This window comes from Diadema antillarum, unplaced genomic scaffold, assembly GCF_040938485.1.
Source record: "Diadema antillarum isolate AM-2024a unplaced genomic scaffold, OU_Dant_1.0 seq00000567_RagTag, whole genome shotgun sequence".
Lineage (NCBI taxonomy): Eukaryota > Metazoa > Echinodermata > Echinoidea > Diadematoida > Diadematidae > Diadema > Diadema antillarum.
This window is the reverse complement of record NW_027271506.1, coordinates 134,737-150,937: the sequence shown is the minus strand read 5'-3', so window position 1 is coordinate 150,937 and position 16,201 is coordinate 134,737.

The window sequence follows — 16,201 nt, the reverse complement described above, 5'->3', positions numbered from 1 at the left end:
ACCAACACACACACACACCGATACACACACAAACACACACAAACGCGTGCGCACTTTTGCGGGTAAGGAGTGGATGCGTACATAATGGAATGGGAACTAACTGGACAATGTTGAACTTTAGGTTTAAATGACAGAAGCGATATGACAACTTATCGACTCCACACAGGTCCGCATCCTACACAGAAAAACCATATCAGGTAAACTCGACCCACTGACTTTGCTGCACTAGAGAGGAGCCAGGCGGAAGCCAGTGCATGTCATTTCCGATGTGATAGGATGAGATGATCTCTTCAGACGGTGTGGGCGAACTTCTGCTCAAGTAATCGCATTTATGGCAAGGATTGGAGCAGCCGGAATCACATTTTCATCCCTCGGAAATGCTTGGAGAGGTTAACAAAATAGTGCATTCTCCTTCTTCAGGACCTCACATCACCTGTGACTGGCATCTGATAAAAACAAGTCATCAGTGTCTTGACGATGATCCGAAAACACGTTTATCTTAGTACAACTGTATGTTGGGATTTCTTTCAAATGTTTTACCTTGCGAAAACGTGGAGGCAAACTAAGGTCTCCAGGAATTGAATGTTATTATTGCTTCCAGACAAAATCTGGCTGATTAATGGCTAAATCATGCAAGTCATTCATGTAAGGTGTTGTCGAGATTGTATTACGTGACATCATCGTTATATCTGTATATGCTCTACCTGGTTAAGCATGGAAAAATCGACGGTGTGACAGCGTAGCATAAACTGCACTTTTATGAGGTAGATTATCTCACTTGTAGAGCATCGTAAAGTCGACTATAGACAAGAATTATCTCGTTCTTAGTGTGGTCGACCTAGAAGAAGATTAGCTTTCAAGTTTGTATTTCCTGAAAAATGAATTGCATCTTTATTCAAAAAGTCATCACTACCTACCTATACCTGTTTCTCACAACAATTCTTTGATCTGTAGACGATCACGGCTAGTATGATTTGCGGTTTAAATATCCTCGCAACATCACAGACACGTTTTAATTTGATGGCCCAAATGTTGCTGATAAATCCTGCTGACATAAGTCCGCCTCCATTTTATGACAGTATTTCCCCAGTGAGGTTCTCGGTAAAATATAATCGGAGAAAAGAGCATTTGGGGATTTCTTCCACAAGCTGAGGTTTTGAACAATCATTACACCGAAACACATTAATACTCTAGAGCGACTTACACGGCCTGTGGGCAGTTGGCGTAATCTTCATTTCATGTATCAAAGTGGTGTGGGCAATCTTGTTAAAGGGGGAAAATACATTTATCACGTTTCCACGGGCCTCTTATTAGGTAAGTGCAAGAGTGTAAGACCTGGGGACAGATTCATGTTTCTCATTTCAAGCCATTTCACTTTGACAAGAGAAATGAAGACGAGCCTGGACAACGCGGTGCCAATAGCCTTCCTTCGGTCCTTGTTGTTTCTATTCAATTTTGAATTTTCAAGATGTGTCAGCTGTATATGAGAAAATGACGAAACGGGCGAATTATAGCACTATTTTTGCGGCACGATGTCATTTTACGCTTTTTTACCAGTAAGACTTTTGAATTGATGGAAACGGGAAAAGGAGACAACAAATGGTCCCTGTGATGAAGGTGAGCGGCTCTCAATCCAGGTTAAGGGGCTTGGTGGCCCAGAAGCTGGTTATGACGTGGACTTTGAAGTTGTCAATCTGTTCATCTCCGGGCCTTTCCATGTGCAAAAATGATATCGGGTCAAGGTGAAGTTGAAGAGAAACAGCTCTCAATCTTTGCGTTGACTATTTGCTATGGTCAACTTGATCATTGAATGGAATAAAAATCCGAGGGGAAGAGGGGAGGATGTATTTGGACCCAAATGAAAATATCAGGGGAGGGGCAAACATATCGTCCCCCTACCCGCCAGACACTCACATACACACACACACACACACCCACACACACACACACACACACACACACACACACACACACACACACACACCCTCCGCCGTTTGGCAGTTGTCTCCCTCGCATACTCAGTATACCCTTTAAGTATTGTCTCCTCCCCAATCCTGAAAAGGATCGACGCATCTGAGTGGAATCGTTTGTTGTTGTTTTTTTTTAAAGAAAAATACAAGAACAATGTCGTTTGCGACGGGGTAACTATGAGTCCTTCCCTGGCAAATTGTCATGAAAATCACATCAAACGATGACTTGTCAAAATACTTCTCAACTACAATCACTCTTCTGAAAGTACATATCTATAATCTTTCTCCTGTATTCCTTTTACAATAAGCACTCTCTCATTTTCTGTGAATTTCAGTGTTTTTAACACATGACATATACATGTACATAATCTTTAAGCCTGTATACACACCCATGACCTGCACAATACACGTCGTTACATTATGGAGGTTCCTTGTTGTCAGTTTCGATCTCTTGTCTTTGCCCTGCTACTGAGGTCTTCATCTGATTTGTCTCTATCAAAGGGGAAACTAACATCACTCGATCATCACTAGACTTTGAAAGCTAGTCAAAAAAAAAGAAGAAAACATGTAATGTTATCATGTAAACCAATGTGGACTACCGTGATTAATGATTAAATCCTCTTTGATATATCATTTAAGAGCTAAGATTTCCAACTGATTCGAATCCTTCCTGAACCAAAGAAAAAGAACAGAACGGAAGATTTAAAAAGAAAAGTCTACTCGAAAAGGTAAATGATTGCTCGGAGAATGGCACCGAAAATTTTGGATAAATTCGTGTGTGTGCTTGTGTGCATGTGTGGGGGTGTGCGTGGGTGTGGGTGTGTGTATCTGCGTGTGTGATAGGGTATTTTAGTTCGTGTCTTGTATTTGATGGAATGTGTGTGAGAGTGCGTGTGTGTGTTTGTGGTAAAGGAGTCCTGATTACTGCGTAAAGTTAGCGTGCCTCCTGTGATAATATCAAGCGGAGATCGTGCGCTAATGAGGTCTGAGAAAGGTCAAAGGGTAAGGTGCCGAAGTATCGAGGTGAGGTGGGTGGTGTGGCTAGATGCGGGAAAATGAGAATAAAGACGAAGATGAGGAGGATGATGCAGAAGAGGAAGATGAGGAGGACGAAAGAGAAGAAAACAAAGACCCGTCAGCATTGTAACACATGCAGCCGCGCGGCTGTGTTGATATTGGCGATCTGGAAGGAAAGGATGGTGCACAGAATCTTGGAAAACTTCGGGCTCATAGAGACACACATGATTTGTGATTCCGCGACGTGTTGATGTATTGCCCTGGACAGCGGCACTTTAGCCTCAGAGGTTGTAGAAACGAACAAAGATAGCTTCTGATGGCACATTTATCGTGATTTTTTTTTTGGGTTTTTTTTTTGTTTGTTTGTTTGTTTGTTGTTGTTGTTGTTGTTGTCTGGTGGTTGTTTGGTTGTTGTTGTTTTTTTATTGCCAAAAAGAGGCATGGTCGTATCCAGTTATTAGTCATTCAATATTTTGTCAAACACAATCATTACAAGTCGCCACTATTAATCATGCAATCATAATCTTCGATGTACATTGAAATATAATGCGTATGATTTATAGATAATTTATATACAATTTATATATCATTGTAATACAAGGTCTGAAGTATGGTAATAGTCCATCGTTAGAGTCGCCTTGCTCAATGCTAATACTATGGCTGGGGATCGTGAAAGTCAAGATTCACGCCGTCTCCACAGCGGTGTCTGACAGCCAGTCGTAAGCTTCGAGCTTTTGCCTGTGTCCCTAATGGTCAACATCACTTTGCTATTATTTCCAACCTCAAGGCCATTTTTCTTCTCTGTGCATTTTTTTTTTTTACCAACGGTTCTTATTCCACTTTTCTCTCCATTTAGTCTAAATAATGTCATTTTCCCTACTTCTCTCTCTCTCTCTCGCCGAGCAGGAAACTTAAATAAATCTCCACATTCGAAAGAAAAAAAGTCAAATGAATGTCAGCCGTTTTGTATGGTATGTTTGGTGTTGGGTTTGGTTTTTTTTTTCCATATGCACTCTTTTTGTGTACACACTTTTTTCCCCTCTGATTCGCTGTCTTCTCCCACTAAGTAGCTTCTTTGCTCAGAATTGTGAAAAGGCTAGGGTTGTTGGGTGTGTAACTTAAACGATTTTTTTTTTTTTTTTTTTTGTGGCATTCAATATTTATTTTTCACTTTTGTCCTGTAACGTACTACGGAAACTCAATGGAAATTCATTCTATGTCTTATCGCACAAGTCAACATCTTTCACAAAACGCAGCAAGCTTAACACTGTATGAATGCATGACAGTCAGGTTTTTTTTTTACATTTGCTAGAATTCACAAAGGTTGTTTAACTGAAATTTGTAACTTAGATTTGAGTAGAAATAAGGTTAAAAACAAGCGCCAAATAGGTGTGCCTTGCACATTATCCACATGCCATCACTCGTTTTATTGGATGTCTGTTGACTTTAATAAGCGATCTTTCACGCACATTTACGCAGACAAAATTTGCATAAATAATGTCTAAATCTAAACTGCTGTTGTAAATTAAGGACATTGGCCTTTTAGATGATTATGACATGACTTGATACACTGTCATCCCGACTTGGTTTATTTTTGACATTGTTGATCTGCGTATCTAATCATACTACAGCCTTGGCGACTCATTCATTGAATAAACATAATAATAATACTGATAATAATAATAATAATAATACTGATAATAAAACTGATAATAATAATGATATTGATAATAATGATGATGATAATAATAATGAAATTAGTAATTATAATTATAATCATGACAATGACAATGACAATGACAATGACAATGTTTTTTATTTTCCCATGTCACTCAAATATAGAGTATTGGGGAAAATCAAATCATGGCAGAGTGATAACACGAAAACGAAGAAAAATACAATTTATAACTACTATTTACATTATTTACAAATCAACAGCAAAGCACAGTAGATAATATACATTTGATATAATTGGCGAAATTCTTGAACGAAATGCGTTTGATAAACTATATACATTATTTACAATCAGCAGTAAAAACAACAATAGAAAAGATGCATGTATGTATGAATGAAAATCTTGACTGAGTATGTATGTGGTTAATCAATCAAAGTATGCAGATGGGTTTAAAAAAATATCTTAGATGATTATATGAATTAATTCCTTTAACATGTCAAACGAACAATTTTGATTTTGATTTTACTTCTGCTCTTTTAAATGATGAAAAATGGAAGCATTCCTTCTTTGAAACATTATCAAAAAAGGAATAATTTTTCGGTAATGATTAATAAATTTGTGAAATGTAGTATGATTATAACTGGGTATTAATTTATGTGCCTATACTTATTATACTTTTACGTACGTACATATATATATATATATATATATACCATTTAATTAGCAGTTCAAGTGAATTAGCAGTTGTGAGATTCCCCTGTGTTTGATGATATAATATACAGCACTGCCGATTTTTTTTTAATCAACATTCGTATCAGAAGGGAGGGTAGAAATTTGAGAAAAGAGTATATAAATTATAATGATATCTGCTTGCTTGTTGGGGGAGGGGTGTGTGGTGGGTTGCTTGCATGTACGTGTGGGTGGGTTGGTTAAAAATAGGCTTCGCGGACAAAAACACAACTAAAGCCTGGAGGGGGAATCACAACAGGCAGAAAGTGCTAATTTGATGTCTGCGTTCATCCTGTCGATGATAATGGAAGCCTTTTGGGGAATATCGCGGGTGCTATTTGAGCTCCCTCCTCCTCGTAGCTTTCTCCCTCTCTCTCTCCCTCTCTCTCTCTCTACCATCCCCTTTCTTCCTCTATCTCCCTCCGTCTCTCTTTCTCTATCTATCTATTTATCTATCTATCTATCTATCTATCTATCTATCTATCTATTTCCTTCCCTCCCTTTCCGTCTCTTAACTCCGCTTTGGGCTAGGGGTGTACATATGACCTCTGCGCCATATCAAGTCCTTGTGGTGTTGCATCCATACAGAATTTATGGATGATTTTTCTCGGGTTTCTTTCCCAAGTATTTGATCCCACGAGGTGACCAGTAACAAGTTGTCTTTTTTTTTTCTTCGAATTTAACAAGTCAATGGTCGTCGCGTGAAATTGTATCCTACCGTTTCCTCTGATCTCCATTTCAATATTGTTTCGATAAAGCAGAAAAAAGAAAAGAACATTCCGTTTCCTTTGCAAAGCAAAATAGTCTCCCATGACTTGTAAATTATCTTTGAGATACTTTGAAAATGAAAATGAAAGATTCTGATGAGAACTTTTATTTCGAACTGCGCCATCGGAAAGTTTGATATCGGGTAACACTTTAATGCAGTCCGAGGCAGACCCGGGTCTGCGAACTCCATAATCGGCATATCAAATTTATAAGCCACACTGCCTACATTGCACTCCTTTGAACGCACTATGTTTCGTAGAGTTATGCAGACGTATTATATTTTTTTGGCAAATTGCCATTGATCTTTGTGGAAATATCGGAAGGATGGGGTGGAGCGAGATGGTTCTATACAAGAAGTGCTTTCAAGCTTTCATAGTCGCTTTTTTTTTCCTCGTCATTGTAAAGGAAGAAATCACATAATCCCATGGAATCGACACTTTTAAAGGGCATGTGAATTGAAAGAATGCAGCAATATCAGTACAATTCAACATATTTTACATTTTCTCTCCTAATAGAAGAGCACTTGTGAGCTACCTCTTTCAGAAGGCGGGGGGTAATATTACCCTTAACATATGTCAGTAGCAAGTTGATGGAATATGTGCTTTTTTTACCCCCCAAAAATGGAATTGTATGGAAATCTCTTTATGTTTTCCTTATGACGTTCTACACAATGTGACATCATAAACTGTGGTAATCTTTTCGCATCCAGTGATGACAGCACTGAAACTTCAAAAATTCATAAAGTTTGAACGGATTGTCCGATCTTCCCCAAACTTTCACTTGTGTGCTGTATTGACATTGCAGCGTTCTCTTGGTTAACTTGGTTAACTTGTCCTTTGAGGCATAGTCAGAGTTGAATCTTTAGACTGATGTGTGGTAATAAAGTCTGATTCTACATTCAGAGTTGTGTTCTGTCTTTTTCACATTTCACTTCTTTCAAATGTTCTGCTTTCTCTTAACAGCCTTTTAGAAATTAACTCAGGGTAATACTTCAACTTATTATGATAAAGTGAGACTTATGTTCCAAATGTGAAAAGTTAAGTCATGATAAAAGGCTGATTATGTCCACTTGTAGACACTCTTGTTTTTAAAAGCCTCCAATGGAGGTTTGCGTGAATGAATGGTCGCTCCATTATATTTGGGTTATTAAGGTCCCCATTAGAGGGTTTCATTTAGCAAATAGGAGGGGCAGGAAGAAAATCTATAACAGTTTAAAGGGTGTGTACAGTTCTGGTTGACGTGAGGATTTAGCTTTTAACATTTTGCGAGATATTCAGAAACCACTCTATGAAATATCAAAGAGCATGCAATTCTTAGGGGTATCAAAAGTTTATTTAACGCAAATCGGTTTTGAAATGGCTGAGATATCCAAAAACAAGGTGAAACAAAGAGATCCTTATAAAAGGCGTCGCCTGTCGCCTTTTATTATTTTCACTTTTTTTGATATCTCAGCCATTTGAAAACCAATTTTCATCAAATAAACGTTGAATCGTTGAATCCTTCTTAGAAATACATGTTCTTTCATATTTCATAAGATGTTTCTCATTATCTCACTTAGGAATGTTCAAAACATGAATCCCCTCCTCAACCAGTACTGTACAGCCGCTTTAAAAGAGAATATGAGAAATTATCAGATGCTTTGGTTATTTCAATGATTTTCACACAAACACAAACACGCAAACGCGCAAATCCAATGGCTACACCTGACCGTGCTCCCAGACACGACTGTGTGTGTGTCTGTGTGTCTGTGTCTGTGTGTCTGTGTTGTATTATATTCCTTCAGTCAGCTTGTGCAGACACAATACACATGATTTCTTCTTCTTCTTCTTTTTTCGTGTAACTGTGAAATGCGTTTAGGTTTTGGACTTGGTGACATTGCAGTATTGCCTCGTTGTAATGTGTAGTAGAGTAGTGATCCCCCCCCCCCCCCCCCCACCCCCCCCCCCCCCCCCAGTCCCACAAAAAAGGGGGAACAATCGCGACGGTTAAGCTCCTGGATTTCTGGAAAAAGAAAAAAAGCCCTTCGACAATCACATGTTACCTCAGCCCCAAAGGTTAGCGCGAGGACAATGTCTCAAAGTGAGTTAAAGAAGAACGAAGGTATGTAACGGTCAACTTATTAAGAGCGTACGTATTTCGGTCAAAGACACTCTCAACTGGCGCTTGCACGTTTTGTGCGTGTACTTCCGAAGAGAGCTGTGCCCACTCCAGACACGCGCATGCTGCGAATACCAAAACTAGCGAAACGAGAGAGCGACACTTTCGTGCACACAACGAACGGACCCGGGAAAACTGTGTTTGAAGCGAAACTCTTCACTTGCGGGAGTTACACAACACAGCGCTCTCGTGCGCTCGGTCCGTAATCTTCGACCGATTATGTCCCCTCTTGAAATAAACTCATCGATTTTTTTGTCTGCTCATCCCTTTAGGATCCAATACCTATCTTTCCGTGAGCCACAATGGCGATTGAGCATACCCGCCGGGAGGTTCTTTTCTACTTTCTGAACATAGCCTGCTGCTCAGTGCGCGCTGGTTTTGTTTGGTCGACACACGGCGCCCCGCTAACCGACATCTATTGTTTATCGCTGGCTCGGCTCTGCTGAATTGGCCTTCGCAAAACTTAGAAGAGATGATTTGCTCTCGAAGTGAGCAAAGAGAGAGTTGAAGATCCTCCAGGCAAGGGACATAACCCGATTGCCTTGATATCTCGGAACTTGGGTAAAACGGAGCTTGGAAATAGACGGCCACATTACTAAAGGATTATACTCTGGCACGTCGGACTCTCGAGCGAAGATCTGTCAGGGTTTGTTGGACACTCGTTGGTGAAGGTGAGTTTGTACTCTGCTAATATCCCGGTCATATTCCATTTTATCTTATTTCATTATCACAGAACACGATCTAATATCACACTATAAGCAGTACAGTAAACGCTGATAGAACACAACTGGGCGCCATATATGCGATCAAAATCTTTCGAAGCTATATAAGCCAGTGCATGATTTTTAGTGTATATCGAATAAGATGACGTGTGCAGTGGAGTTCAGCTGTGTTAGGAATGACATACATTATTGATCTATTTGATTTTATTCAGCGGTTGTTAAAGTACGAGCTAGAGCAGGAGCAAAAACTCACAGTAACTCCAGTTTCCATGGTCTCAGATTCTTGTAGAGGCTGTAATTTGTATGAGGTAAAAGTAGCTAAATTTTACTTACCAACAGAGTTGGGGAACTAAAACCCAGTGCATCATAATACATGTTAAACCTTGGACGAAAGGCTCACTTATACACACAAACTCACAAACACACACTGCTGAAACTAATACACACTCCATCTCAGATTTAGATCCTGTAGTAACTATATTTACGTTAGCGTATGTATACGCATTCATATCTACTATACCCTGATATCACACAATCCAGTGGCATAAGGCTCTTTCGAACACCTCGTCCAATTATGAAATACCATATTTATCATCCTTATCTGTCATCAGACCCCAGTGCGTATTAGTTCAAACAACACTGTATTCGTTGTTTCACATTCATGTTGTGATCCACAATGTACTACAATAACGATGAATATCGCAGCTCCAAATAAGATAACAATCATCATTTTACATCGTCTAGTCTAGAACGAATGTAATGAAGGCTCCCTCTGATGTGTATTTATGCAAATGATATGATTTTTACGCGTATTACTACTGCCCTTTCTTGGCTCCATTGTAATGATGTCAGCTCTTTTTCTATTGGTACATGTACAGCATTGTCTTCTAATACAATTCATGCAAAGTACGACTCAAGGCGAAATCCGTCTCTTCGGGCCAGATTCTAAACGCACACGTCATTAATTTGCCTTATTAGCCCGGCGTCTTGCTGGCACATATCACAAGAGAGGAAATTGTTTACCAGATCGTCAAGCCGGCGAGAACACCCCCTCCCTTTTCACTTTTTCCCTTTTTTGTGACATTAACATAACGTCTATACTTTAGATTAAGTTCTGTAATGACTATCTTGTTTCATTAGTAAATAAACATTTTGAACATTAATGAGATGATAACAACACAAGACCACGGTAATCTTTCAATCACAACTTTAAAGGGGAAATCCAGTCCAAATATGAGTTAATTTAATAAAAAGAGTAAAATCTTACAAGTTCAACTGTAAAAAAGTGACTGAGATCGGATGAAATATAAGGAAGTTACGACATTTTGAAGCTTTGCTAATTTCTGCAAAATAGTTCTTTTACAGTGGATACGAATATGCAAATGAGTGAGCTAACCATGTCACAATTTTCCATTGATCGTGTTCAGAAATATGACGAAAATTCAGTGTTTCTGTCATTGAAGTCTGAAACGTGATGTTATTCCTGGTTGAATAACTTCAGAATAGTGATCAGTTAGATACACAAGAATTTGAGCCTCGGGCATAATTGCGTTTGAATGAAAAACTGGAAATTTCAACATTTTTATGTTAAAAAAAGTATATTTATGGTAAGTTGTGAGGGGATGGCATGCTCACTTTGCCATTTGCATATTCATATTGACCGTTCAAGAACTGTTTCCCGAAAAAATAGTGGAACTTCAAAATGTCATAACTTCCTTATTTTTCATCCGATTCCGATCAAAATTATACCTTTGAACTCGTAATATTTTACTCTTTCGTATCAGACTAACTTATATTTGGACTGGATTTCCCCTTTAACGAGTATACGCAAAATGGCAGTCAGCGAAATGTGGATATCAGAGAGATCGTTTTCAGTTGAAATAGATTAACGACATTTCGGCTATTTCTTTTTCATCATGAAAACTGTCGTGGTCTGGAATGTCAAAACGACCTTCTGTATGTCACGTGTATGTTGGGTAAAACAAGTTCCGTCTGTCACACGTCTGAGGTGGATAATAGACTTGAAAAACATAACTGTTTTTCCAAGTTTAGGGCTAAAACGCTTGGTATGTTGGTCACTTACAAAGTAGTAGAACCACACATGCACAGAGAAAAGGAAGTTCGACAAATCTCATTCAAAGGCTATAAGCATGGCAAAAGGACTTTACAACGAAGACTACAGTATGTGTAATATGTTTTATACAAATACATGAAAACATATATTTCTAATTTTGAAACTGAAATGAAATAGAATGCCTCTTCCGAATTATTCATCTGGCATACAATCTATGAACTCTTACAGCTTACCTGCACCCGAAATCTATGTCGTTGAAATGAAACTCACATTAAAGCATATGCCGTTCCTAATATCCAAAAGCACGTTCACCCCGTAAAATGCCCTCGAAAAGAAAAAAACATACCTTAGCACAGGTGAACGTGTGCAAGTTTGATGAGCAATGTGATAATACCTTGGCGGTCAGAATATGGACACGATTTGTATGACTGTTTGCTGAGCTGAAACCCTCCGTCCATTCCCAATCTCTCCCTCACTCTCCATCCCTGCCCCCCCCCCCCCCCCACCCCCATCTCCCTCTCTTTTTCTCCCTACATCTTCCTTGCCGGCGATTTATCTATTTGCACAGCCACTATGAGTGCGGCATGTAAATTGAAATGGAGAAGCTCGGAACATAATAATCGCAACTGCTCAAACTGGGAATGCACTTTTCAGGTTAATGTTGAAGCGAACGAGGATGCAACGGAGGAACGAAGCGAAAGCGCAAATTGATCGTGTTGCATGCAGAATTTTAAGTGAGTTTTGATTCATTTCGCATGTATGTGTGTGTTAACCGCTTGAAGTTGTCATAATCTGAGTATCAGTTTAATCGAGGTTTGAGCTGTCATAGAGATGTGATAAGAGAATAATATCGATAGATGCTCCTACCTGTCAAATATGTACCAGTTACAATTCAGGTAGATTAGGATGTTTGTGCTTTCAATGGATGCAGTGAAATCAATGAACATGTGAGGTTAGCGTAACGACTATATACAAATGTATCAAATGGGAAAGCTGGGTTGAAAGAGAGAAATTAAAGTTAATAGAGTTGAGGGAACGCGCAGGTTAAATGTAAGGCGACGTTCGTATGTAAATTACCTTATTGAATGCCTCGCATTTTCGTCCAAGAGTGAAAATACCCTTTGCATTTATCTACTTAATAAGAAGAAGCAATGCCTGAGATCGATATCGATTATCTCCCTTCATCAGATGGTATCATGATAAATCTTTATTGAAGGAAATCAAAATCCATTTAGGTGTGTGTGCTATATAAGACAGAACTATGCAAAATGAAATTTACTTGTCGGCCTGTTCTTATGTCATATGTCATTTCAAGGATTTCAAGATTGCTTAGAAGACAAAGAAAGGAAAGTGAAGCACACTTGATAAAAGAGAGTAGAGGCCTACTTGGAAAAAATGTACAATGTACCCAAAGTCCAAAATGAATCTAGCCTGTGGAGGGCCTATGTAGTCGTGTGATTACAGTGCATGCAAGACCTGGCATTCCCCTCCATCGAAGTGATTCTACACTGCGGATTGAGGCTGAGAAACGAGCAATGTCTGTATGTGCTGCTATCACAGCTGTCTGAGTGATTTCCTGGTTGCCTCCTGAATATTTCTTTTATCGACACTTCCAAGACGGGGTGTACCCCATCAGAGCTACGAGCATCACGAGATCTTGAATAATGTATTGGAGCTAACATCCCCCTCTACTGAATGTTTTTTGCCTCCGATTAAAATGTGCTGGAACTCTGGCCGTCAGATTTACAGTTTTTTCCATCAACAGATTAAGAAAGTTGGAGATAATCATGAACTAGCGGATCTCATGCATCTTTCACTCAAACTCGACAAAGACTGTCATTCCTCTATGAATCAGTTTCAAATTCTCTCGCGAGCATTGGCGAGGATGTGAAGTATCAAAACTCATTGAAACTCATCGTCTTCCTCGGCTTCATCATCTTTGGATCCTTTGCCAAATTCACTCACGAAGAGATGTTGCTCTGTATTACTTCCGTTGATAGCCAAAAAAAAAAATGATGATAATGATGATAATTTATACGAGTCTTCAGTCGCTTACCATGCCAGAAAATCTAAAGAACGCTGTTGTCACATCAAGATCAAAAAAAGTATAAATGTGTCTCCAGAAGAGTTGTCAAATTATCGACCCATCTCAAGTCTCTTTTTCCTTGAGAAACTATAATTGAAAAAGCGTCAATAAGACAAACCCCAAAAGACAACACGGACATCAATCTGCACAACCCTTTTCAATCCAATTATCTACCAAATCATGGCGTTGAAAAGCTTAATCATTGAGGTTAGAAAGATATCTTTAGCTCAGCGAGGAAAAGTTCTTCATAATAGGCTTGACCTCGGCTTTCGACACTAGTGGGCATTCCACGATGCATGAACAACTAAAGACACCTTCTATGCCCTATTGGGGCACTTTTTTCCAGTGGCTGACATCTCACTTGTCAAATCGTGTTGATGTTGTGAAGGTTCATTGTCCAGTCCAATCATTAACACACGTGGGGTACTGTCCCCAAGAATCACCTATTGGTCCGATGTTATTCATTATGGTACTGTTCACACGAATCAGCACCCACAAAGATCATGTAAAGTAGGTCTGTAGTTCATCTACCTCTGCTCTTAAAAAGTGGCCAAGATTTGTTATTTCTTAAGTATCAAGACTACAGAGAAATTGATACTTGCCTTTGTTTCATAAATGATAGACTCACACGACGTTTTTCATTTTGGCATCCCTAGAAGAGAGAGATAGAGAGAGCAACATCAGAGATAGTCCAAAATAGTACTACTCGACTGATGGAAGGTGCACAAGTTAGGGATCCAAATGCTCCCACGTTGAGTCGTTTGGACTGGTTACCTGTGGCTGAGAAGATTGTGGGGGTATAATTTTGTCTTATTTGTCAAGGAGTCATAAACCCCTTCCTACTTACATAACATTATTACCCCATACATACATATACCTGTAACGTTTCTCCGCTCTTCTGAAAAGCGTTTACTTATTGAACCTTCTTTATCCTCTTGTTTTCTATTGCAGCGCCGATTTTGTTAAATAGGTTGCAAGATAAACTGAGGGCTAAAACACAGACACCATGCAATTTGCAAAATCTTTAGAAACTTATCCTTTTTCTGATTTCTAGGAAAATATGGTAAAAGCGTATTTAAGGTTATCATGTGCTATACGAATGCATTTGTTATTATCATTTTTGTTATCATTATCATGAATAGCATTATTGTTATTATCATTATCATTACCATCATCATCATCATCCTTATTCCACTTACAGTCGCAGGTCAAGGTTGTTCAAATTTTCCAACACGCAGCAAAGCTAAGGTACTATGTAGGCCTACTTAGCAAAATATTCATGGATGATTCTGCTCCAGGTAATACGAGCAAACCCCGTGTACCCATCACCCTCTCCCCGTACGGACTGTTTACTCACAGGGATCAAACGCTGATGCACTTATTAATGCTGGCTTGTGTAATTGTGTTTTAATAGTCGGCAAAGATCATTGGATTTTAATCAGATCAAGCGCTTTCCGCTGAAGCCTGTATAGGAAAGCGTTTCATTCGGTGCAGTTCTTGCATCACCTTTCATAACGTATATAGGTGACGCAGATGTGGAGTACAGGGATAGGTCTCTCCTGTCTTATTCTATTTAATTTCATTCATTTTAAATCAAGATTTACTGAACCAAAAGCAGCTAGAACTTTTCATCAGGTAGACCAGATGTATAATTGACATGCTTGGCCTTGATTTTGATTCCTCATACCAGGACACGTTGATAGAATGTGACTTAAGATACGAGTAATACATCTTTATCGTGAGCCTAAAAGGTGAATTATCATGATTATAATCCTGAATGATGTAAGTATGCGAAATGGTGCTAATGTGTAGCTGCGTGTATAATTGCAAGGTAATTTTGGTATATCACTTAAGTTGGGAATAATCATTTACTTTCACTTTTCAGAAGTTCTTATGGTCACATCTGAAATGCCCCTTGTGATCACCACTTTAGTCAATTCATTTTCTTTTATAATTCATATCAAAAGCAGTTTTTAAGTGCAACTTTCCGTTTTGAAAGTACAACCGATTCTACTAAATAAAATGCTGCAGATCACAGATATAAAGTGAAATACATTTTAATTGACATGACATTCATAACATCAAGATGGCAGCTGTGCCTATTGTAGAACGTGGTTATCAGGAGTAGTATGTCTCTGCACTAAAAAAAAAAAGCGTGTTTAGTGTGACTTTATCCGCCCTCACTCGAAAAAAAAAGAAGTCACATAAAAGCGATTCTTTACCTGTCCATACAATGAGAAAAAAACAAACAAACATGCTTTTTACGTAGTTTTTAATAAAGCCTTCCCCGTATTCCAGACGTGGGTCTACCTTGTTTTCGCAATTCATATTGTCTTGAATAGATTGTATTTATTGCGGATCGCACATATTTATGTCAACATACCTGAAAACAGAGCGACAACATTCCTAGTGAAAAAAATATATATAGACAAATCTCAAGAGAGAAACCAGTTAAATTGGATGAAGTTGTATACAACATAGATGATGTGTATCAAGTCTTTGAGTACCCAAACTCGTGCGTCATGTACAAAAGTCCATGGGGGATTTCATTTCGAAAGGAATGGGTTAAGTTTGAATACATCACGTCGACATAAAGACTCATGTCTGTCTTTGAGTTTACCAGAGTGGCGATAGCCACTTAAAGTTTAATGTAAAAGCAGCTCCAAAATAGCAGCTTTGAAATTTGAACAAGAAAGTAAACACAGGATGAAACCACTCTGGCTGATAATGACCAGAAACCAGCCACGGTCCGGAGGGAAATATAGGTGGGCTAATGTGTAATGCCCCACGAGAACTTGATTTAATAGCAAGTATGAACGAAAATAGACGCGATAGGAACCAAACACGTTATTGACGTGGCCGGACAAGATGAAAACGCGTAATGCTGGCATGGCCACGGGCTCGGACTCAAGGTAGTGACGTCACGAGCAGCATTTCGGGGACAACTCTCTTGAAATCTCCGGAGGTGGCGTGTGTTGTGTAACTTCCAAGCTATATTTAAGA